A 23,654-nucleotide genomic window follows, 5' to 3' on the forward strand; every position below is an offset into this window, starting at 1 on the left:
TATAATATATATACATTATATACAATATGTATTACTATTAATATAATATATATTATCAATATAATATATAATATTACATATATAATATAATATGTATAATATATAATATCATATATATTATAAAATATAACATTATATATACTATATTATATATAATATATATTATACAACATGTATATAATGTATATATTACATATATTATGTTATATAATATATAATATATGTATTACATATAATATATATATAAAATATGATATATGCTATATCTATTACATACATAGTATTATATAGAATACATAATTATATAATAATACATATATATTATTATATTATTATATAATATATTGTTATATATTGTTATAATTATATATTGGTATAACTGTAATTGGTATAATTGGTATAATTATAATTGTTATACTTGGTATAATCATAATTGTATAATTATATTATATACTGGTATAATTTTAATTGGTATAATTATACCAAGTTTCTATATACAGTATTATATAATATATATAATGTTATATTATATATGTATATTTATACTCTGCTGAGTGTAAAAGTCTGTTATCTTCATTTCAGTTTGTAAGTCATGTTATAATTTTGTATAGTGTTAATTTTTTGAAGACTTTTCAGTTTTTTTAGAGGGATGACTTAAAATCTCCAGCTTAAATTAATTTATTAATTTCCCTCAATAGTTCTTTCTGCTTCCTTATATAATTGAAAGTTATGTTGTCTGCTGCTGCTATGTTCCTATTATATTATTATAGTTTATTGGTATACTGTTATTCTAAAAGCTACTTTTAACTTCAAATTCTATTTTGCTATCTTGGCTTCTTTTAAAGGAGATTGTCTCATATTTACCTGATATCCCTTTTCTTAACATATACCCTTTTATACACACATTTGAGGTAAGTTACTGAATTGTTTCTGTCCCCCAACATAAAGCCACAGGTCTTGCTTACAAACATTTTAAGGTCTACATTTTAAGTATATAGCTTCACAGAGGCAGGTGAGATTACATAATATTTCTGAGTCAGACACAAGATCTACATTCTTTCCTCAACATGTTCCAGGTGCAAGCTTAGTTTCCAGGGTAGCAGTTCTAATGAATCACAATGCTGCTGCTGCTGCTAAGTCGCTTCAGTCGTGTCCGACTCTGTGCGACCCCAGAGAAGGCAGCTCACCAGGCTCCGCCGTCCCCGGGATTCTCCAGGCAAGAACACTGGAGTGGGTTGCTGTTTCCTTCTCCAATGCTTGAAAGTGAAAAGGGAAAGTGAAGTCGCTCAGTCGTGTCCAACTCTTCTTGACCCCATGGACTGTAGCCTACCAGGCTCCTCTGTCCGTGGGATTTTCCAGGCAAGAGTACTAGAGTAGGTTGCCATTTCCTTCTCTATCTAATGAATCATGAAGCTTATCAAAAGGTAAATGGACAAAAGAAGAGGTAATTATGCTATCTTGGGCTACCTGCTTTTAGAAGAGGAGCAGAGGTCTTATTCAGTAATACTTGTCTATGGAACTTTTGGTTTCTTCATTGCCCGGTTGTACTTGGCCAAGCACTTAGATTGGAACAGGGATGGCCTAGTGCTGTCCATGTTGACAACAGTAATATCTCAGTATCTTTAGAATTATGGGAAACCATGAAAATTCACCTTTTGGACTGAACTGAATAGCACACCTGAAAACACTCAGTTTCAGAATGGATCTGATTCACTGTGAGCAGAAGGCAATGGCATGACTTCTCATCCTAGCCTTGGAAATTTGCTTGGGGCTGGTCACTATGATATCTCCTCTTACCACCTAGAAAATAGTATGCTGGGGAACTTCTTTCAAGTTTCCTAGCCATCCTTATGAAAAGAATGTTAAATAGACAACAGCATCACACCACCAAATCATCCTTGATGGAAAACTTGCACATGTTTGATAACTAGTCAGATAAGATATACCAGCTAGAGTTAAAAAAAAGACTTGAAATCTGGGTCATATCTCCAACACTGGAAGAACCAGAGGTACTTTCACCTATGTCAACAACTTTATCCATGTATGCAGCCTTTGCAATGATGATCTTTAACAGAACCAGGGCTTCATTATTCTCAAGGATGTTTAGAGGAAAATCTCTTATGCCCCTTATTGGTGCATCTTTCTTTACTCCTACCTGATGAAGTTCTTTTGTTTTGTTAGACCTCAACTCTAGTGCATTATCTGAAGTTTGCATCACTGGTAGGGAAGTGTTATGAAACACTGCATTGTGAGCTTGTTGCTATTCTTGATCACACTAAAACTGGAACTGACTAGGTGACATCTGAGTGGCCAGATTAGTTGATAATAAGATGGGAGAGAGAGGCCCCCCACCCCTTTGACAGTTTCAGCCTTGACAGCAAGGGGAATACTTAGTTTGACAATATTTCTATTTAAATTCCTTCTCAGTGCCAATTTGTCATCAGTTTGTCAACCTGCTTTACATAACACTCAGTCCCTTGTTTACTAGGCAATTCCAGTGGTGGGCTGCCGTCTATGGGGTCGCACAGACTCGGACATGACTGAGGCGACTTAACAGCAGCAGCATCTAGTAGTTTAGCTGATGTGTTTGACAGCTTTGGTGGCACTTTTTTTCATTGTTTCCTAGAGTTTGAGGGCCTTTTATACATACATGTATATATATATATATCCCTTATATATATATATCTCAGTATGTATATACTGATTGACATGCTATTAGAAGAGCTCTGAAGAGAAATTTTCAGATGGAAAGCTTAACCTCAACACCAAGTTTCTAGGAAGCTTTGGTAACGATCTTGACAATGGATATGGTGAAGATCTGGCTGTAGGTTCTTGATGCCCAGAGGGAGAACGGATGCAGACTCCGATGGGGTTGCACAGCTCACTCATGTATCTCTCTGAGAAAAGAAACAGTCTCTTTTAAGAAATGTATTTTTAAGAAACTGTTATATTTTTAATACAATCTGAAAATTTCTGTCTTCTAATCTGTAAGTTTAACCTAGTGACATTGATTGAAATTATTGTGTTATTTGGAATGTTTTCTGATCCCTTATTTAGTGTTTTGCAGTTGCCGTATTCTTTTCTTCCTTTTCTGCTTTGCATAGAATAATGCATATTATCTTTTGCTGATTTTAAAGTTATGTATTTTGTTCAAGTGTTGCACTCAATGTGCCAGCAAATCTGGAAAACTCAGCAGTGGCTACAGGACTGGAAAAGGTCAATTTTCATTCCAATCCCAAAGAAAGGCAATGCAAAAGATTGTTCAAATTACTGTACAATTGCACTCATTTCACATGCTAGCAAGATTATGCTCAAAATCCTTCAAGCTAGGCTTCAACAGTACCTGAACTGACAACTTCCAGATGTACAAGCTGGATTTAGAAAAAGCAGAGGAGCCAGAGATCAAATTGTCAACATCCACTGGATCATAGAAAAAGCAAGGGAATTCCCAAAAAATCTACTTCTGATTCATTGACTATGCTGAAGTCTTTGACTGTGTGGACCACAACAAACTGTGGAAAATTCTTAAAGAGATGGGAATACCAGACCATCTTACCTGCCTCCTGAGAAACCTGTATGCAGGTCAAGAAGCAACAGTTAGAATCAGATGAGCAACAACTGACTAGTTCAAAATTGGGAAAGGAGTATGTCAAGGCTGTATTTTGTCACCCTGCTTACTTAACTTTTATGCAGAGTACATCATGTGAAATGCTGGGCTGGATGAATCACAAGCTGGAATCAAGATTGCCAGGAGAAGTATCAACAATCTCAGATAGGCTGATGATAGTTACCACTTTAATGGCAGAAAGTGAAGAGGAACTAAAGGGCCTCTTGATGAAGGTGAAAGAGGAGAATGAAAAACCTGGCTTAAAACTCAACATTCAAAAAATTATGATCATGGCATTTGGTCCCATCACTTCATGGCAAATAGATGGGGAAAAAGTGGAAACAGTGACAGATTTTATTTTCTTGGGTTCCAAAATCACTGTGGATGGTTATTGCAGCCATGAAATTAAAAGACATTTGCTCCTTCAGAGAAAAGCTATGACAAACCTGCGTGCTGCTTGCTAAATCACTTCAGTGGTATCTGACTCTTTTCAACCCCATGGACTGTAGCCTGCCCATGGGATCCTCCAAGCAAGAATACTGGAGTGGGTTGCCATGCCTTCCTCCAGGGGATCTTCCTGACCCAGGGATTACACCCATGTCTCTTACATCACCTGAATTGGCAGGGGGATTATTTACCACTAGCGCCACCTGGGAAGCCTATGACAAACCTAGATAACATATTAAAAAACAGAGACATCACTTTGCCAATAAAGGTCCATATAGTCAAAGCAACTGGGTTTTTCCAGTAGTCATGTGTGGATGTGAGAGTTGGACCATAAAGAAGACTGAGCGCCTAAGAACTGAGGATTTCAAATTGTGCTGGAGAAGACTCTTGCGAGTCCCTTGGACAGCAACGAGATCAAACCAGTCAATCCTATCCTCCCAAAGGGAGATAGTGAAGGATAGGGAAGCCTGGTGTACTCCAGTTCTTGGGGTCACAGAGAGTCAAACATGACTTGGCGACTGCACAGCAAGAATAATTGTGTTATTTTGTTCTTTATTGTCTCTTCCTAAAACCCAAAGAACTAGACTCAATTGTCTCTACAAGTTAGTTGTACTTATCCATAGGTATTCTTGCCTCAAACAAGATAAGGACCTTAGCATCAGCCTGTTTCTTTCTGTTCTGCCTCAGCCCTTCACCAGCCCATACTGGTAACATCTAGCATTTTTGTTCAGAATTGATATAAATATATTTTAAATGCTTCTTTCTCACTCTTTTCCTCAGTTCAGTTCATTTCAGTTGCTTAGTCGTGTCCGACTCTTTGCGACCCCATGAGCCGCAGCACGCCAGGCCTCCCGGTCCATCACCAACTCCCGGAGTTTATCCAAACCCATGTCCATCGAGTCGGTGATGCCATTCAACCATCTCATCCTCTATCGTCCCCTTATCCTCTTGCCCCCAATCCTTCCCAGCATTAGGGTCTTTTCCAATGAGTCAACTCTTCGCATCAGGTGGCCAAAGTACTGGAGTTTCAGCTTCAACATCAGTCCTTCCAATGAACACCCAGGACTGATCTCCCCCAGGAGGGACTGGTTGGATCTCCTTGCAGTCCAAGGGACTCTCAAGAGTCTTCTCCAACAACACAGTTCAAAAGCATGAATTCTTCAGCGCTCAGCTTTCTTTAGAGTCCAACTCTCACATCCATACATGACCACTGGAAAAACCATAGCCTTGACTAGATGGACCTTTGTTGGCAAAGTAATGTCTCTGCTTTTCAATATGCTATCTAGGTTGGTCATAACTTTCCTTCCAAGGAGTAAGTGTCTTTTAATTTCGTGGCTGCAATAACCATCAGCAGTGATTTTGGAGCCCAAAAAAATAAAGTCTGCCACTGTTTCCACTGTTTCCCCATCTATTTCCCATGGAGTGATGGGACCAGATGCCATGATCTTAGTTTTCTGAATGTTGAGCTTTAAGCCAACTTTTTCACTCTCCTCTTCCACTTTCATCAAGAGGCTCTTTAGTTTTTCTTCACTTTCTGCCATAAGGGTGGTGTCATCCACATATCTGAGGTTATTGATATTTCTCCCGGCAATCTTGATTCCAGCTTGTGCTTCTTCCAGCCCAGCATTTCTCATGATGTACTCTGCAGATAAGTTAAATAAGCAGGGTGACAATATACAGCCTTGACATACTCCTTTTCCTATTTGGAACCAGTCTGTTGTTTCATGTCCAGTTCTAACTGTTGCTTCCTTACCTGCATACAGGTTTCTTAAGAGGCAGGTCAGGTGGTCTGGTATTCCCATCTCTTTCAGAATTTTCCACAGTTTATTGTAATCCACTCAGTCAAAGGCTTTGACATAGTCAATAAAGCAGAAATAGATGTTTTTCTGGAACTCTCTTGCTTCTTCGATGATCCAGCAGATGTTGGCAGTTTGATCTCTGGTTCCTCTGTCTTTTCTAAAACCAGCTTGAACATCTGGAAGTTCACGGTTCACGTATTGCTGAAGCCTGTCTTGGAGAATTTTGAGCATTACTCTACTAGCATGTGAGATGAGTGCAATTGTGCGGTAGTTTGAGCATTCTTTGGCATTGCTTTTCTTTGGGATTGGGATAAAAACTGACGTTTTCTAGTCCTGTGGCCACTGCTGAGTTTTCCAGATTTGCTGGCATACCGAGTGCAGCACTTTCACAGCACCATCTTTCAGGATTTGAAATAGCTCAACTGGAATTCCATCACCTCCACTAGCTTTGTTCGTAGTGATGCTTTCTAAGGCCCACTTGACTTCACATTCCAGGATGTCTGGCTCTAGGTGAGTGATCACACCATCGTGATTATCTGGGTCATGAAGATCTTTTTTGTACAGTTCTTCTGTGTATTCTTGCCACCTCTTCTTAATATCTTCTGCTTCTCTTAAGTCCATATCATTTCTGTCCTTTATCGAGCCCATCTTTGCCTGAAATGTTCCCTTGGTATCTCTAATTTTCCTCAAGTCAGTGCTTAATGAACTTATTTTTTATCTTTATATTATTTTGTTCATTGTTAAATATAAATATAAAGTTGTTTTCTCCAGAATTTATTTCTCTCTTGAAGGAATATTTCCTCCAAGAGTCATTGCAAAGAAGACTTTTTTAGGGAAACACTTTTGCCTCCTTGTATTATCAAGCCCTTACACAAAATGTAGTTTTCCTAGAAGTAAAAAATCTAGGTTAAAAGTTGTTTTGCTAAAATCCTTTGAAAATATTAACTCTCTTACCTTCTTGCATCTAGAATGGCTAATGAAAGGGTAATGTTAAGCTGATTTTTGTTTCTCTATAGGTGATATGCATTTTCTCTCAGAAATCATCTAAGATGTTTTCCTTGTCTTTGATGTTGCAATGTGAATTGACCACTCCCCATCTGCACCCTTTCCATGATCTACCAGGCAATCCTATCCCTTATTAAACCTTCTATCACTTTTACCAACCTGGGCACCGCTCTTTTCAGCAGCTGTTTCCTTCAGCTGTAATTATCTGGCCAGAGTTGGGGTGAAGCGGGTGAAGGAGTAGGATGCATGCTCAGGGCATAGTCAGCTTGCCTGCCTTAGTTGTTATATGCTACTATATCATTACCCTGGGCTGGCACTGAGCCGGTGCTAGTGTTTTTCCGCCCTGAAGAGGCAGTAGGATGGGAAATAATTAGCCAGAACAATGTAGGAGAGAGAAAAGGGCAACTCTTCCTCCAACCAAACCTCCATCCCTGATGCCTAGCTGTCTTCACCTGTAGGTCACTATTCCCTCTCATCATCTCCTTCCTCTTGCAGACACACACACACACACACACGCACACACACACACACACACACACAGACAGCTTTTGTTTCTTGAAAGAGGTAGATACAACCTTAGAAGAAAGCTTTTGTAGATATCCTCAGGTGATTCTGAGACACAGAGAAGTATTTAAACCTTTGGAGCGTAGATCAAACTTTTTTTTGCTCATGATTAAGAAAGTAATAATTGGGCTAAAGAGAGTAGGAGAATGCAGGCACAGGAGTATATTAGACTGAGAGAAAATGAAATCAAGAAAGACCAAAATTCTGGGTAAGAAGTTTCCTGGAATGAAGTCCAAAGCATGAACCTCTTGAATAGTCACCAGCTACCTTTATAGTGAAAGCAAGTGGGCTAGCTGGGTCTATTCCCTTGAAAAACTGTACAGTTCATTAGAAGGGCAATGATTGGCTGAGCTACTTTTGATAGCTGTTCCCTAGCGCAGTTGTAAGGTCCTTAAATCACCAGAGAACAAGGTCTAGTCCTTTACCTCTCAGCTAGAGTGTCAGATTGAGAAGAAACTCTCAAAATGAAGAATGGAATAAAGCCATTTTGAGAAGAGTTATTTTATGTCTGCCCTAATGGCATAGAACAGATGGGTAACAGGATGCTCCCTCTCTGGATTTCATTTTCTCTAGGTCCCAGAAATGTAAGGAGTGTTAGTTGTTCAGTCATGTCTGACTCCTTGCAACCCGATAGACTCTAGCCCTCCAGGTTCCTCCGTCCGTGGGATTTTCCAGGCAAGAATACTGGGATGTGTTGCCATTTCCTTCTCCAGAGGATCTTTCTGACCCAGGGACCGAACCCGGGTCTCCTCCATTGCAGGCAGACTCTTTGAGGTCTGAGCACCAAGACTCTTCAATTCGGGTAAGAACAGATTATCAGAGATCTACTGATACAGGACGCAAGAGGTCATCATCACCAGCAGTAGAAAGGGAGGCTGCTGAGAGAGGACTGAGAAGACTCAGATTGTAAATTGATCTAAGAGACATTTTGAGCATGTCTCGATCCTTAATGAAAGGTTTAGAAGCTAGGTTCCCATGATGCTGCTGGTACAATAGACTGGAGCATTATTCTATTATTACTACTACTGTAACTGTACTGAACCACTAACTCTGTTCCACCCACTCCCCTCCCCCAGTGATCTTCTTATATCTTTCAGTCGAGACAGACTCACAGAATTTCTGATTAAATTGATGATATTCAGTATTCATCATTTTACTGTGATATCTATTAAACTACCTATTTAAATTGCTTATCTATTATCTAGTCTTAAGAAAATTCACCAAAAATAAATTTTTTAAGACAATAAAAGAATATTCACTAATGAAAAGGGGTCAAGTAAAGATAAAGGAATAAAAAATTCTCATCACATCACTCTTAGTTAGACTAAAAGGTGGCATAATCTCTATTCATTTTCAAGCCACTCTCCAGAAAGTTGTTACTCTTTGATATGAAAAATTCATTGCTATGATTACAGATTTCACATAGCAGCTGGGCTTTTAAAAAATGATCGTGTATCAAGCTTCCATGTGCTATGAACAAAAATATCCATAATTATCTTAAAATAATATTAAAGTTTTAAAGGTTTAAACTCCTTTCCAACTATCTACATGAGACCAGATTTTCTTCATATACTTTAATCAAGACAACAGATCACAGGAAAATCAACGCAGGAAAATATCTAAGAATCTAGCCATTCTTTATTAAACCAGACATTAAACAGATTTTATTTATCATGCAAAACAGTGCTACTTTTCTTTAAAAAATATCTTGTTTTGGAAAACTTAGTTATTTCTCATAAAATATATTGTTTATGCTAACATACAGTGAGATAGTTATTTTTAAATGAATACAATTTTTCTCAAGTTTTTCTCAGTCTTAATTTTGAATATTGTAATAATGATTGATATAATCCTCGCAAATAAAAATTGAGCTCATTGAGATCACCTGTTTTAAGAGAGTAAAGACGTCCTTGAGACTTCTTTGAGAAATCTCAAAGAACCACTGAATTATTTGAGAACCACTAAATTATTTTATTCCTTTTGAATTGCAGTTTAGGAACACAGGATACAAATGGTTAGATGACTTGATCCATGCCATAAAGCTATTTCTTTTTCATAGCTCAAGAATTTTTAAAGCCTAGTTTACATTTATAAATGAAATTTCTAATTTTATAAATTAAATTACATTTTTTATTTTACTGAATTCTATTACAATATTACTCCTAGTTATATTAAGGTAACTATAAGGCTCTTTTGATATTTTAAATTTCTTTTAAAAACTCTACACAATGCATTTTATGGAACTGTATCATATATTTTAAGTTTCAGTTTCTTTGAAAATCCTTTCAGAATCAGAATGGATAAATGGACAATTTTTTTTTCTATTTGTGTGTTCTATTATTGTGTCGAGTTCCACAGGGTTTCAAGTAAGTGAATGCTAATAATATCAGAAAGCTCTTTCATTTCAAAATAAGGAATGTGCCTTCAGTATTCTAATCATGTAATAGATACATAAACTATAGAATTTTAAGTTTATAAAATGTATTTCACTGATTTTCTACTAAAGTTTTGAGGCTATCCTGAGATATCTAAGAGTCTTACTCTAAAGACACAACTTAAAATGGTCTGAGACAATTTTTCAACCTAGCTAAATTCCAGATTTATCTTTAGACTTAATTCCAACCCAACCCCCAAAATTAATTTAATAGATGTAATAGAATCCCACAAGTATCTCTAAGAATGTGGCATCCTTTGTGGCATCAACTCTTTTGACACCATCATGTAATAAATGTGCTGTTCCATACAAATGTAGAGACAAAAATCACACAGCACTTAGAACAAATAGAAACTGCTTTACATAACATCTTGATGAGGTAAGCTTGTGTTATATCCTTTTAACACAACGAAACACAAAGCTGTGAAAACCTGTTCAGACTTGCCTAGATTAAATCACAGAATTACTGATGAAGTCAAAGGATAAAAATTCCCGTGGTTTCTGGAACTTGTGAAACACAACAATATCCTCTCTTTTATTTAGAATCAAGACATGTTTGAGGTATATTAATATATGGTTCCACATTTCTTATTTACTTCATGCGGCATGAATAGAGGACTTGACTCAGTGGTAAGTAGCATGAGTAGAATTTATCTGAAATCAGAGCTCACCTTTCTTTGTTTCTGTAATTAATTAACAACACTATAAACAGTCCCTTTTGAGGATATACTGAATCTACCAGTATTTGAATACTCAAAAAGAATTTGCATTTTGAAAAGGAAATAGAAATGTTAAACATGTAATAAATATTGAGTGACCCCTATGTGCTGGGTGTTTGAGATGTGATGAATATTGACAGGCAAGGTCACACTTTGAGTGGGGGCAGATGAAATAAACAAATAATTTCAGCTAGTCTAGTACAAAAAAATAACACACAACAGAGTAATAACAAAATAAAAAATTTAACTTTTAAAATTTAACTATTGTATAGGATATATTAAAATTTTAGGATTAAAAGGTGCTTACTCCTTGGGAGAAAAGCTATGACAAACCTAGACAATGTATTAAAAAGCAGAGACATCACTTTGCCGACAAATGTTGGTCTCTTCAAAGTTATGGTTTTTCCAGTAGTCGTGTACAGATGTGCGAGTTAGACCATAAAGAAGACTGAGCACCGAAGAATTGATGCTTTGGAGGTGTGGTGTTAGAGAGGACTCTTGAGAGTCCCTTGGACAGCAAGAAAATCAAACCAGTCAATCCTTAAGGAAATCAACCCTGGATATTCATTGGAAGGACTGATGCTAAAGCTGAAACTCCAATACTTTGGCCACCTGATGTGAAGAGCCAGTTAAGTGGGAAAAAACCCTGATGCTGGGAAAGATTGAGGGCAGGAGGAGATGAGAGCCAGCAAGGATAAGGTGGTTGGATGGCATCACTGACTCAATAGACATGGGTTTGAGCAAACTCCAGGAGATAGTGAAGGACAGGGAAGCCTGGTGAGCTTCAGTCCATGGGGTCACAAAGAGTCAGACATGACTTAGTGACTGAACAACATCATAGGATATATCTTTCACTTAAGTGTACAATAGTACTTGTGGAAGTTTTGGCTAGGACTTCCAAAGTTTCCAAAGTGTGGATCACAACCACCCTGTCGGACGTGTAAAAGAAGTAGAAGATAATTGGCTGTAAGGCTCTAAACTATTCTGTCTGCTTCAGAGTCCTCAAATGATCAAGAAGTGGTGATTGGAGGAGAGAATTTTCAGAGTTCACTGTATTATGTTGTGATACCACCCTTCCCCTCAAGGAAGGGAGGGAGAGCTTAGTCCTGCTTAACCTAAATCAACAAAGGAGGCTTTAAGGAGACTATGGGGAAACCTGAGGTCTGGGGGATATGGGACTGTTTACTTTCCATTTGGAATGGTTGGTTAGTTGCTCAAAGGGCAGAGATAAAAAGGGGTCAAGTGGCCACTTTGTAATAGGATTTCTGGTTTTCCTGAATTCTGGCAGTAAAATATTGCCCCCAGAGTCTGTTGGGATAAACAATGTAGTTTTTCCATGAACCAAATCTTAGAAAGCCAGTCACTTAGAAAGCCAGCATGGAGTCTTCTTACATTATGCCCTGAAGAATAGCCAAGAGGGGTGAATAGTGCTCTGCAGAAAGAAGCCAAGTAAATAAAGAAAGCTAAAGAACAGTAGAAACAGAGCTCTTGTCATGGGAACCCACAGGGAGAGTAGAGTGGGTCTTGGAAGAACCCATGAAAATGCAAAATGAGAAAGTGTCAATTTTAAGAGGCTTCTGCTGTGGTCCAGTGGCTAAGACTTCACTCTCTCTCCGCAAGGGAATGAGATGCCACATGCTGCAACTCAGAGTTCACATGCTTCAACTAAGAGTCTGCATGCCGCAACTAAAGATTCCACATGCTGCAACGAAGAGCAAACATCCCACGTGCCACCACTACGAAGTGGCACAGCCAAATACATAAAAGAAATATTTTAAAGAAAGAAAAAGAGTCAATTTTGAACATCTGCCAAGTTCAGGAAGTTTCTATGCTAGATTGTGAGGACAGTACTAATTTAGTAAGAACTTTTCCACTAAGCTGTCCATGAAGTCCCCTCGGTCCCCGCACTCCTACCTTGGGTGTGGGGGTCTGCAGGTCTGACTGAGGTGGAGCTGGAGCATCCCCAGGATGACAGAGAGAAGCAGCTGACGGCGCTCTCCTTTCTCTGCCTCTGTAACGGTGAGCTTCATGCCTGCAACTGGCCTGAAGATGGGGGTAAGGAGACAAGCCTTTACCAGAAAGCCAGAATTAAACTGTGACTTCTTACTTTGATTGTTATATGTGTGTGTTAATCACTCAGTCGTGTCTGACTCTTTGCAACCCCATGGACTATAGCCTGCCAGGCTCCTCTGTCAATGGGATTCTCCAGGCAAGAATACTGGAGTGGGTTGCTATGCCCTTCTCCAGGGGATCTTCCCGACCCAGGGATCAAACCCAGGTCTTCATTGCAGGCAGATTCTTGCCAACTGAGCCACCAGGGAAGGCCCGCCCCCCCGCCCCCATCTCATTGATTGTTATAATGAGATGAAAACTTGAATAACCAAATAACGGTTTCTAATAAATAAGAATGACCAGAAAAACTATGAAGACTGCTTAAGTTTTCATCCAAGGACAAGGGAAGAACCAGCCTCACAGAAAGAGTAGTAGAAGACAATAATTAATTTGCTTAATGAATATATGCTACAAGACCTGCTGGGTCAGTATTCTAAATACAAAGGTAATCTTCCTATGCGTGCAGGCTCAGTGTCTGACTCTGCTACCCCATGGGCTGTAGCCCACCAGGTTCTTCTGTCCATGGGATTCTCCAGGCAAGAATACTGGTGTGGGTTGCCATTTCCTACTCTACAGGATCTTCCTGACCCAGGGATCAAGCCTTCGTATAGTGAGCCTCCTGCATTGGCAGGCAGATTCTTTACCATCTGGGAAGCCCCAATCTTCCTATACATCTTACAAAATTTTTCTAAATTATACTATTGCCATATGTGCATATGTGTTACACGTGCATACAGAATCATGTGCTTTCCCCCCTGCTATGAAGATGATACCTGTTTTCAGAAACTACCAATTCAGACTTGGGTACAGATGTGAAAGAGTTGCTTACTTTTAATGTCACTTCCAGTTTTCCTGAATTAGTTAACTTACAGAGCAGTACTACTGTGCTACAAATATGGAAATTGTTTATGTTGGCCTAAGATGAGTTTTACTATAACTAAGGTCCAGCCTGTAGAGACATAACAAAACAATTACAGTTGGAAATTGAAGTTAGAATCCTATCCAGCTCCTCTCCAGGATGAGAAAATGTCCAATTTTTTCCCTTCAGTAAAGCTCTTCAAGTTTCTGTGGCCAAGCTGTTTTTCTCTGCTAAATTTCACCAGGATCAACATGCTTTGAGTTATTGTACATTTGACCCGTAAACAGATGAGAGGGAAAAAAACCAGTTTAGATTATTCAAATTGGAGGGAATTCTGCATAACCAGTGAGTAGCCAGTGAGTGCTAATTCTGCTCATTCCTAAGTCATCTGACATAAAGGCCCAGAGGAGAAGGCTGGACAGGAGAAAGTAGGGCAACTCCAGTGACTTCTCTTGGATGCACTGATTTATAATCTAAAACAGATTTAGCATATTAGCCATAATTTGGTCTTAATATCTGTATTTCTGAGCACATATACAAGAATTGTCTTTTCATATTCATTTGAAACTTAACTCTTTGGAATTTATAGATTTAATTTTAAGTACTGTAAAAATTACAGCATTTGTATTGGCTACAATAATCTGTCATACTTTTTTTTTAATTGGCATATAATTGCTTTACAATTTTGTGGTAGTTTCTGCTGGACAGCAAAGTAAATCGGCTCTACGCATACTCGTATCCCCTGCGTCTTGAGCCTCCCTCCCCCTCCCACCTCCCCCATTACACCTCTCTAGGTCATTGCAGAGCACCGAGCTGAGTTCCCTGTGCTACACAGCTGCTTCCCACTAGCTATCTGTTCTACACACAGTAGTGTGTAGTATATGTCAATCCATTCCCCGCTTTCCCGTGTCCACTTCTCCATTATCTACGTCTGGATCTCTATTCCTGCCCTGCAAACAGGCTCATCTGTACCATCTTGCTAGATTCCATACACGTGCATTAATATAAAATGTTTGTTTTTCTTTTTCTGATTACTTCACTCTGTATGAATATGTCGCCTGTTTTAAAGAATGTATCCAATGAAATCTATAATTATGGTGCCTGCGTGCTAAGTCGCTTCAGTCATATTTGACTCTGTGCAATCCTATGGACTGTAGCTCACCAGGCTCCTCTGTCCATGGAATTCTCCAGGCAAGAATACTGGAGTGGGTTGCCATGCTCTCCTCCAGGGGATCTTCCCGACTCAGGAATTGAACTTGTGTCTCTTAACTTCTGTTGCGTTAGCAGGCAGGTTCTTTACCATGAGCACCACCTGGGAAGTTTGGGTATAAAGTTACAAAAATAGTTTTTAGCATTTTTCTGATCCAAATTTCTGGAATAGTGGATTCCTTTATAATAGTACTTTGTAATTTCTGAGACCGAATCTTGTGCGGTTTGTATGTGTGGTTTATAAAATACTGTTAATATTTAAAAATCCCCCAAATCCCAAACAGAGCATTAAAAAGTAAGCAGCACTTACTATTATATCATCAGTTTCTCTTTGAATATAAGTTTTATGCATTTATAATTTTTGGCTGCACTGGGTCTTCACTGTGCCAGCTTTCTCTAGTTGTGGCATGCAAGCTTAGTTGCCCAGCGTTGTGTGGGATTTAGTTCTTCAGTCAGGGATAGACCCTGTGTCCCCTGCATTGGATTGTGGATTCTTAACCACTGGAACACCAAGGAAGTCCCTATACGTTTTATTTTTGATTCATTCCAGAATATACTTTCTTTTTCTAATTGTTTTTAACATTTCAAATTTTGGAGAGAGAGAATACTCAAAGTAAGAATGAAGCTGTAAAAACAAACACATTTAAAAAATAGTGTAAAGCATTAAGGCTGTTAATTGGAGTGAGCTACAGAACAAAACTTCCTGTTCTTTAAAAACCACAGAATAAGCTCCCAAAAGTATTTGCTTCATAAACAATTTCATTTCTTACGTAAGTATGGTAATCTTCTTAGAGAAAGCCCTACATGCTGTTACAGGTATTTCAAACTTTACAGATTTTTAACTCAACATTTTCTGCGTTACATAGAGATACCTGTGTGTGTGCTCAGTGGCTCAGTGGTGATCGAGAATTTGTGACCCCATGGACTGTAGTCCACCAGGCTCCTCTGTCCATGGGATTTTTTCAGGCACAAATACTGGAGTGAGTTGCCCTTTCCTCCTCCAGGACATTGAGATACAGTGACTCGTTAAAATAAACTATAGAAGAGATAAGTTAGGGGGAAATTGCTTTCATTTCATAGGGATATTTCATTTTATTAAATTTTTTATCTCACAGATCTTTAAAACCGCATTATTAGTGTTTTTGAAATAGGAATGAAGTTATAGGGAATGTTGAAGAAATTGTATAGAAATAATAGAAGAATTCATAAAAAGTAGAACTATACATGCACTTCCTCCTAATTATAAGTGTCTTTAAAGCCTCTTACTCTTCTCTCTTCTTGATAATTTAAATGCTTTAAAATATCAGTTCAGTTCAGTTCAGTTGCTCAGTCATGTCTGACTCTTTGCACCCCCATGGACTGCAGCACACCAGTCTTCCCTGTCCATCACCAACTCCTGGAGCTAACTCAAACTCATGTCCAACATGACGGTGATGCCATCCAACCATCTCATCCTCTGTCATCCCGTTCTCCTTCTGCCTTCAATTTTTCTTTCCTAGCACCAGGGTCTTATCCAATGAGTCTGTTCTTCACATCAGGTGGCCAAAGTATTGGAGCTTCAGCTTCAGCATCAGTCCTTCCAATGAATATTAAGGACTGATTTCCTTTAGGATGGACTGGTTGGATCTCCTTGCACTGCAAGGGACTCTCAAGAGTCTTCTCCAATACCACAGTTCAAAAGCATCAATTCTTTGGTACTCAGCTTTCTTTCTAGTCCAACTGTCACATCCATGCATGACTACTGGAAAAACCATACCTTTGACTAGACAGACCTTTGTTGACAAAGTAATGTCTCTGCTTTTTAATATGCTGTCTAGGTTGGTCGTAACTTTTCTTCCAAGGAGCAAGCATCTTTTAATTTCATGGCTGCAGTCACCATCTGCAGTGATTTTGGAGCCCCCAAAATAAAGTCTCTCACTGTTTCCATTATTCCCCCATCTATTTGCCATGAAGTGATGGACCGGATGCCATGACCTTAGTTTTCTGAATGTTGAGTTTTAAGCCAACTATTTGATTTTGCCTACTTTCTTGAATTTAAGTCTGAACTTGACAATAAGGAGTTCATGATCTGAGCCACAGTTAGCTCCTGGTCTTGTTTTTGCTGACTGTATAGAGCTTCTCCATCTTTGGCTGCAAAGAATATAATCAATCTTATTTCAGTATTGACCATCTGGTGATGTCCAGATGTCTCTGCTTACTCCTTGAAATAAAAGTTATGACCAACCTAGACAGCATACTAAAAAACAGAGACATTACTTTGCCAACAAAGGTCCATGTAGTAAAGCTATGGTTTTTCCTATAGTCATGTATGGATGCGAGAGTTGGACTATAAAGAAAGCTGAGCACTGAAGAATTGATGCTTTTGAACCGTGATGTTGGAGAAGACTCTTGACAGTCCCTTGGACTGCAAGGAGATCCAACCAGTCCATCCTAAAGGAAATAAGTCCTGAATATTCATTGGAAGGACTGATGTTGATGCTGAAACTCCAATACTTTGGCCACCTGATATGAAGAACTGACTCATTTGAAAAGACCTTGATGCTGGAAAAGTTTGAAGGTGGGAGGAAAAGTGCACGACAGAGGATGAGATGGTTGGATGGCATCACCGACTCAATGGACATGAGTTTGAGTAAACTCCAGGAGGTGGTGATGGAAAGGGAGGTTTGGCGTGATGCAGTCCATGGGGTCGCAAAGATCGAACACGACTGAGTGACTGAACTAACAAACTGACTGAAGCCAACTTTTTCACTCTCCTCTTTCACTTTCATCAATAGGCTCTTTAGTTCTTCACTTTCTGACATAAGGGTGGTGTCATTTGCATATCTGAGGTTATTGATATTTCTCCTGGAAATCTTGATTTCAGCTTGTGCTTCATCCAGCCCAGCATTTCTCATGATGTACTATGCATATAAGTTAAATAAGCAGGGTGACAATATACAGCCTTGATGTACTCCTTTCCCTATTTGGACTAGTCTGTTGTTTCATGTCCAGTTCTAACTGTTGCTTCTTGACCTGTATACAGATTTCTCAGGAGGCAGGTCAGGTGGTCTAGTATTCCCAACTCTTGAAGAATGTCCCACAGTTTGTTGTAATCCACACAAACGCTTTGGTGTAGTCAATAAAGCAGAAGTAGATGTTTTTCTGGAACTCTCTTGCTTTTTCAATGATCCAAAGGATGTTGGCAATTTGATCTCTGGTTCCTCTGCTTTTTTAAGTCCAGTTTGAACATCTGGAAGTTCACAGTTCACATACTGTTGAAGCCTGGCTTGGATAATTTTGAGCATTACCTTGCTAGCATGTGAGATGAGTGCAACTGTGTGGTAGTTTGAATATTCTTTGGCATTGCTTTTCTTTGGGATTGGAATGAAAATTGACCTTTTCCAGTCCTGTGGCCACTGCTGAGTTTTCCAGATTTGCTGGCATATTGAAGGGCCGCACTTTCACAGCATCATCTTTCAGGATTTGAAATAGCTCAACTGGAATTCAATCACCTCCACTAGCTTTGTTCATAGTGATGCTTCCTAAGGCCCACTTGACTTCACATTCCAGGATGTCTGGCTCTAGGTGAGTGATCACACCATCATGGTTATCTGGGTCATGAAGATCTTTTTTGTATAGTTCTTCTGTGTATTCTTGCCACCTCTTCTTAATATCTTCTGCTTCTGTTAGGTCCATATCATTTCTGTCCTTTATTGTGCCCATCTTTGCCTGAAATGTTCCCTTGGTATCTCTAACTTTCTTGAAGAGATCTCTAGTCTTTCCCATTCTATTGTTTTCCTCTATTTCTTTGCACTGATCACCGAGGAAGGCTTTCTTATCCCTCCTTGCTATTCTTTGGAACTCTGCATTCAAATGGGTATATCTTTCCTTTTCTCCTTTGCCTTTCACTTCTCTTCTTTTCTCATCTATTTGTAAGACCTTCTCAGACAACCATTTTGCCTTTTTGCATTTCTTTTTCTTGTGGATGGTCTTGATCCCTGTCTCCTGTACAATGTCACGAACCTCCATCCACAGTTCTTCAGGCACTCTGTCTATCATATCTAATCCCTTGAATCTATTTGTCACTTCCACTGTATAATCATAAGGGATTTAGGTCATACTTGAATGTTCTAATGGTTTTCCCTACTTTCTTCAATTTAAGTCTGAATTTTGCAATAAGGGGTTCATGATCTGAGCCACAGTCAGCTCCTGGTCTTGTTTTTGTTGACTGTATAGAGCTTCTCCTTTTTTGACTGTAAAGAATATAATCCATCTGATTTCGGTGTTGACCATATGGTAATGTCCATGTGCAGAGTTTTCTCTTGTGTTTTTGGAAGAGGGTGTTTGCTATGACCAGTGTGTTCTCTTGGTAAAACTCTGTTAGCCTTTTCCCTGCTTCATTTTGTACTCAAGGCTTATCTGTACTTAACACATCCTATGGGATTCATCCACCCTATTTTGTGCGCTCCAGCAGAACTGATTTTCACAAATAATACAGTCATTTAAATCACACTAACCAATATTTAAATATTTTTCTTCATATATTTAGTTAAGCATGTTGACATTTTACTTAACCTGTCTTTGCATTATTTTATGCTTTTCACTTGGCCTTGTCTCACTTGCTTCCTTATTTTTGTCATTTTGAAAAGACTAGGGATTTTTTGTGCTAATTCTCCAGGTAAAGCAAACATACTCAATTCTCCACATCTTTCCAGTTAACACTGACATATAATCTGTGAAATGTTCTTCTTTATATTCCAGGAAACCAATCTTTTATAAAAATTTTTTAAGTATTTTTTAAAATTTACTTGGCTCCACCAGGTCTTATCTGCAACACGTAGGATCTTTGATCTTCATTTCAGCATGCAGGATCTTTCGTTGCAGGCATTCACACTCTTAACTGTGGCATGTGCAATCCATTTCCCTGGCCACAGATAGAAACTGGGCCCCCTTCTTTGGGAGCATGGCATTTTAGCCACTGGACCACCAGGAAAGGCTCTAGAATAATTTAATCACAATGCCCTTAAAAAAATCTATTGACAGATAAGAAAAGCCATCTTAATCCCTGTTTCTTATGTAGTCCATTTATTTGACACACGAGGCTTGCTAAATATTCTCTTGTGCTACAGCTGCACTAGATCTTACCCGTTGTCCTTTTGGGCACAATCACATGCATGGACTGAGAAGCCTGCACCCAGTGGCCATAAATCAGTTTCCATGGATGATGCAGAAAACGTCAAATACTAACTGGCTGTCTCCCATCCCTCCCAAAACAGCTACTTACAACCAACCTTTCCAACGAAGCTTGGAAAAATTAGACAGTTAGCCTCAACCAGTTCATCAATAAGCATTTGTTGAGCGTTTGTTCTTTCCATCCCCGAGAAAAAGAAATGCAAAAAAGCAAAATGGCTGTCTGAGGAGGCCTTACAAATAGCTGTGAAAAGAAGGAAAGTGAAAAGCAAAGGAGAAAAGGAAAGATATTCCCATCTGAATGCAGAGTTCCAAAGAATAGCAAGGAGAGATAAGAAAGCCTTCCTCAGTGATCAGTGCAAAGAAATAGAGGAAAACAATAGAATGGGAAAGACTAGAGATCTCTTCAAGAAAATTAGAGATACCAAGGGAACATTTCATGCAAAGATGGCTCAATAAAGGACAGAACTGGTATGGACCTAACAGAAGCGGAAGATATTAAGAAGAGGTGGCAAGAATACACCGAAGAACTGTACAAAAAAGATCTTCATGACCCAGATAGCCATGATGGTGTGATCACTCACCTAGAGCCAGACACCCTGGAATGTGAAGTCAAGTGGGCCTTAGGAAGCATCACTATGAACAAAGCTAGTGGAGGTGATTGAATTCCAGTTGAGCTATTTCAAATCCTGAAAGATGATGCTGTGAAAGTGCGGCCCTCAATATGCCAGCAAATCTGGAAAACTCAGCAGTGGCCACAGGACTGGAAAAGGTCAATTTTCATTCCAATCCTAAAGAAAGGCAATGCCAAAGAATGCTCAAACTACCACACAATTGCACTCTTCTTACGCACTAGTAGAGTAATGCTTTAAATTCTCCAAGGCAGGCTCAGAATTACATGAATGGTGAACTTCCAGATGTTCAAACTGGTTTTCGAAAAGGCAGAGAAACTAGAGACCGAATTGCCTATATCTGCTGGATCATTGAAAAAGCAAGAGAGTTCCAGAAAAACATCTCTCTCTGCTTTACTGACTATGCCAAAGCCTTTGACTGTGCGGATCATAATAAACTGTGGAGAATTCTGAAAGAGATGGGAATACCAGACCACCTGACCTGCCTCTTGAGAAATCTGTATGCAGGTCAGGAAGCAACAGTTAGAACTGGACGTGAAACAACAGACTGGTTCCAAATAGTAAAAGGAGTACGTCAAGGCTGTATATTGTCACCCTGCTTATTTAACTTATCTGCAGAGTACATCATGAGAAACACTGAGCTGGATGAAGCACAAGGTGGAATCAAGATTGTTGGGAGAAATATCAATAACCTCAGATATGCAGATGACACCACCCTTATGGCAGAAAGTGAAGAAGAACTAAAGAGCCTCTTGATGAAAGTGAAAGAGGAGAGTGAAAAAGTTGGCTTAAAGCTCAACATTCAGAAAACTAAGATTATAGCATCTGGTCCCATCACTTCATGGCAAATAGATGGGGAAACAGAGGCAGACTTTATTTTTCTAGGCTCCAAAATCACTGCAGATAGTGACTGCAGCCATGAAATTAAAAGACGCTTACTCCTTGGAAGGAAACCTACACAGCACATTAAAAATCAGGGACATTACTTTGCCAACAAAGGTCCGTCTAGTCAAGGCTATGGTTTTTCCAGTGATCATGTATGGATGTGAGAGTTGGACGGTGAAGAAAGCTGAGCACAGAAGAATTGATGCTTTTGAACTGTGGTGTTTGAGAAGACTCTTGAGAGTCCCTTGGACTGCAAGGAGATCCAACGAGTCCTTCCTAAAGGAGATCAGTCCTGGGTGTTCATCAGAAGGACTGATGTTGAAGCTGAAACTCCAATCTTTGGCCACCTGATGCGAAGAGCTGACTCATTTGAAAAGATCTTGATGCTGGGAAAGATTGAGGGCAGGAGGAGAAGGGGATGACAGAGGATGAGATGATTGGATGGCATCACCGACTCAATGGACATGGGTTTGGGTGGACTCCGGGAGTTGGTGATGGACAGGGAGGCCTCGTGTGCTGCGGTCCATGGGGTCACAAAGAGTTGGACACAACTGAGCGACTCAACTGAACTGAACTTTTCTTTCCAAGGCACTGGGAGAAAGCATTCATTTCTAGTTCTTTAGCTCTTTTAAAAAGTTTCTTACCAAATATATTTTTTAAAACTCATTTAAGAATATCTCTTTTTATTTTAGAAGATTTTCTCTCACCCAGTTATAAGTTAATAAAAAGTACAAGAAAAAAGGTGTTTTAGGAAACTAGATAAAAATTGTCATATACCTGTAAGATTGTGTACATAAAGGAGAATAGAATGAAAATGGGAGAGGTAACAGAGGACTGTTTTGCATATAATGCTGGGTAGTTTAGATTTTAATCCCCTTGAACCTAGAGCTGTGTTATGTAATATAGTAGCTGATATACCAAATATGGTTAATTACATGTAATTAATTAAAATCAAATAAAAATTCTGTTCCTTGGGTACACTAGACACATTTTAAGTCCTCAGTGGATACATATAGCTAGTGGTTTAGTACAAATAGCACACTTGTATAATTATAAAAATTTTTCTTGGACAGCACTGCCCCAGACAGTGGGGAAGCATGTAAAAATTTTTAGTAGAGTTGGAAGTGATAAACTTGTATTTTTCCACAGATCTCTAGGAAGAATTTGATAGACTGAAAACTGCTAGGAAAATTAGGATATGAATCAGGATATGTATCATCCAAGGTTGTGTTTACAGAAATGAAGACTAGGGTGTGTGTGTGTGTGTGTATGTGTGTGTGTGTGTGTGTGTGTGTGTGTTAAGGTGAGGGAAGAGATTACAGTCACAAAGCAGATAAGGAGGCTGAAGGAGAGGTAGAGTTCTTCTTATTTAGGAAAATGGGTGGCTATTGATCCCACTCACTGAAAGAGGAAACATTTTAGAAGTAGAATTAAAAAGATAGGCACAGGGAACTCTACTTAATGCACTGTGGTGACCTGAATGGGAAGGAAATCCTAAAGGGAAAGGATATGTATGTGTATTCATTTTTCTGTTGTAAAGCAACTATACTTCAATAAAAATTAATTAAAAAATAAATGGATGGGGGTAATTGATGAATTCACCTTATAGCCATATCAACTTTGAGACTGTGAGGGACATTTTAGTAAGATGGACAATAGACAGTTGGATACATAAGTTTGGAAGAGTCATCCTCAAGGAACTTAGGGGGATGCATGGTCAGGTCACTGAAGACGTTTGCTCTCTTGCTGTCTGCACATCCCCTGCACCCCTACTGCCTGCACCCTAATCCCATGACTGACCTTCCTATGCACTTGCCTCAGGCTCCAGCTAGTGATTTAGTGATTGTTCTCATCAAAGGGGTGGTGAGGGGCATGCCCCTCTATTGCTTTCCCTAGTAACTAACGAGCCCACCTGACATCAGTTCCCTTATAACTGGTAATATACTCCCGGCCCCCCAGTGAAGATGGCCACCATGGCTTGCCTGCCGTCTGCCATACACCATGAGGTGTTGCTCCAGGACTTTGCTTCACACATGTTAGTTCCCCATTCATTAAACCATTGCTGTCTCTGTTGCTAACTCTGGGCTTGAAGCTGGGTGAGCACAGGACTTGTAGGCCTATGGGATGGAGCCCAAGAGGGGAGATGCATTAATTGTTACCTAGAGCTTTCATTTGTTGTTGTTTAGCCGTAAGTCATGTCAGAGTCTTTTGTG

General features: G+C 39.1%; 1 pseudogene; it reads right to left on the reverse strand.

Annotated features, from left to right (window-relative positions):
* Positions 1 to 23,654, reverse strand: part of LOC145515725 (uncharacterized) — a 47,714-nt pseudogene that overhangs the window by 21,461 nt on the left and 2,599 nt on the right.

Source organism: Giraffa tippelskirchi, chromosome 1 (genome assembly GCF_054371585.1).
Source record: "Giraffa tippelskirchi isolate mGirTip1 chromosome 1, T2T-mGirTip1v1.2.pri, whole genome shotgun sequence".
In the NCBI taxonomy this organism is placed as follows: domain Eukaryota; kingdom Metazoa; phylum Chordata; class Mammalia; order Artiodactyla; family Giraffidae; genus Giraffa; species Giraffa tippelskirchi.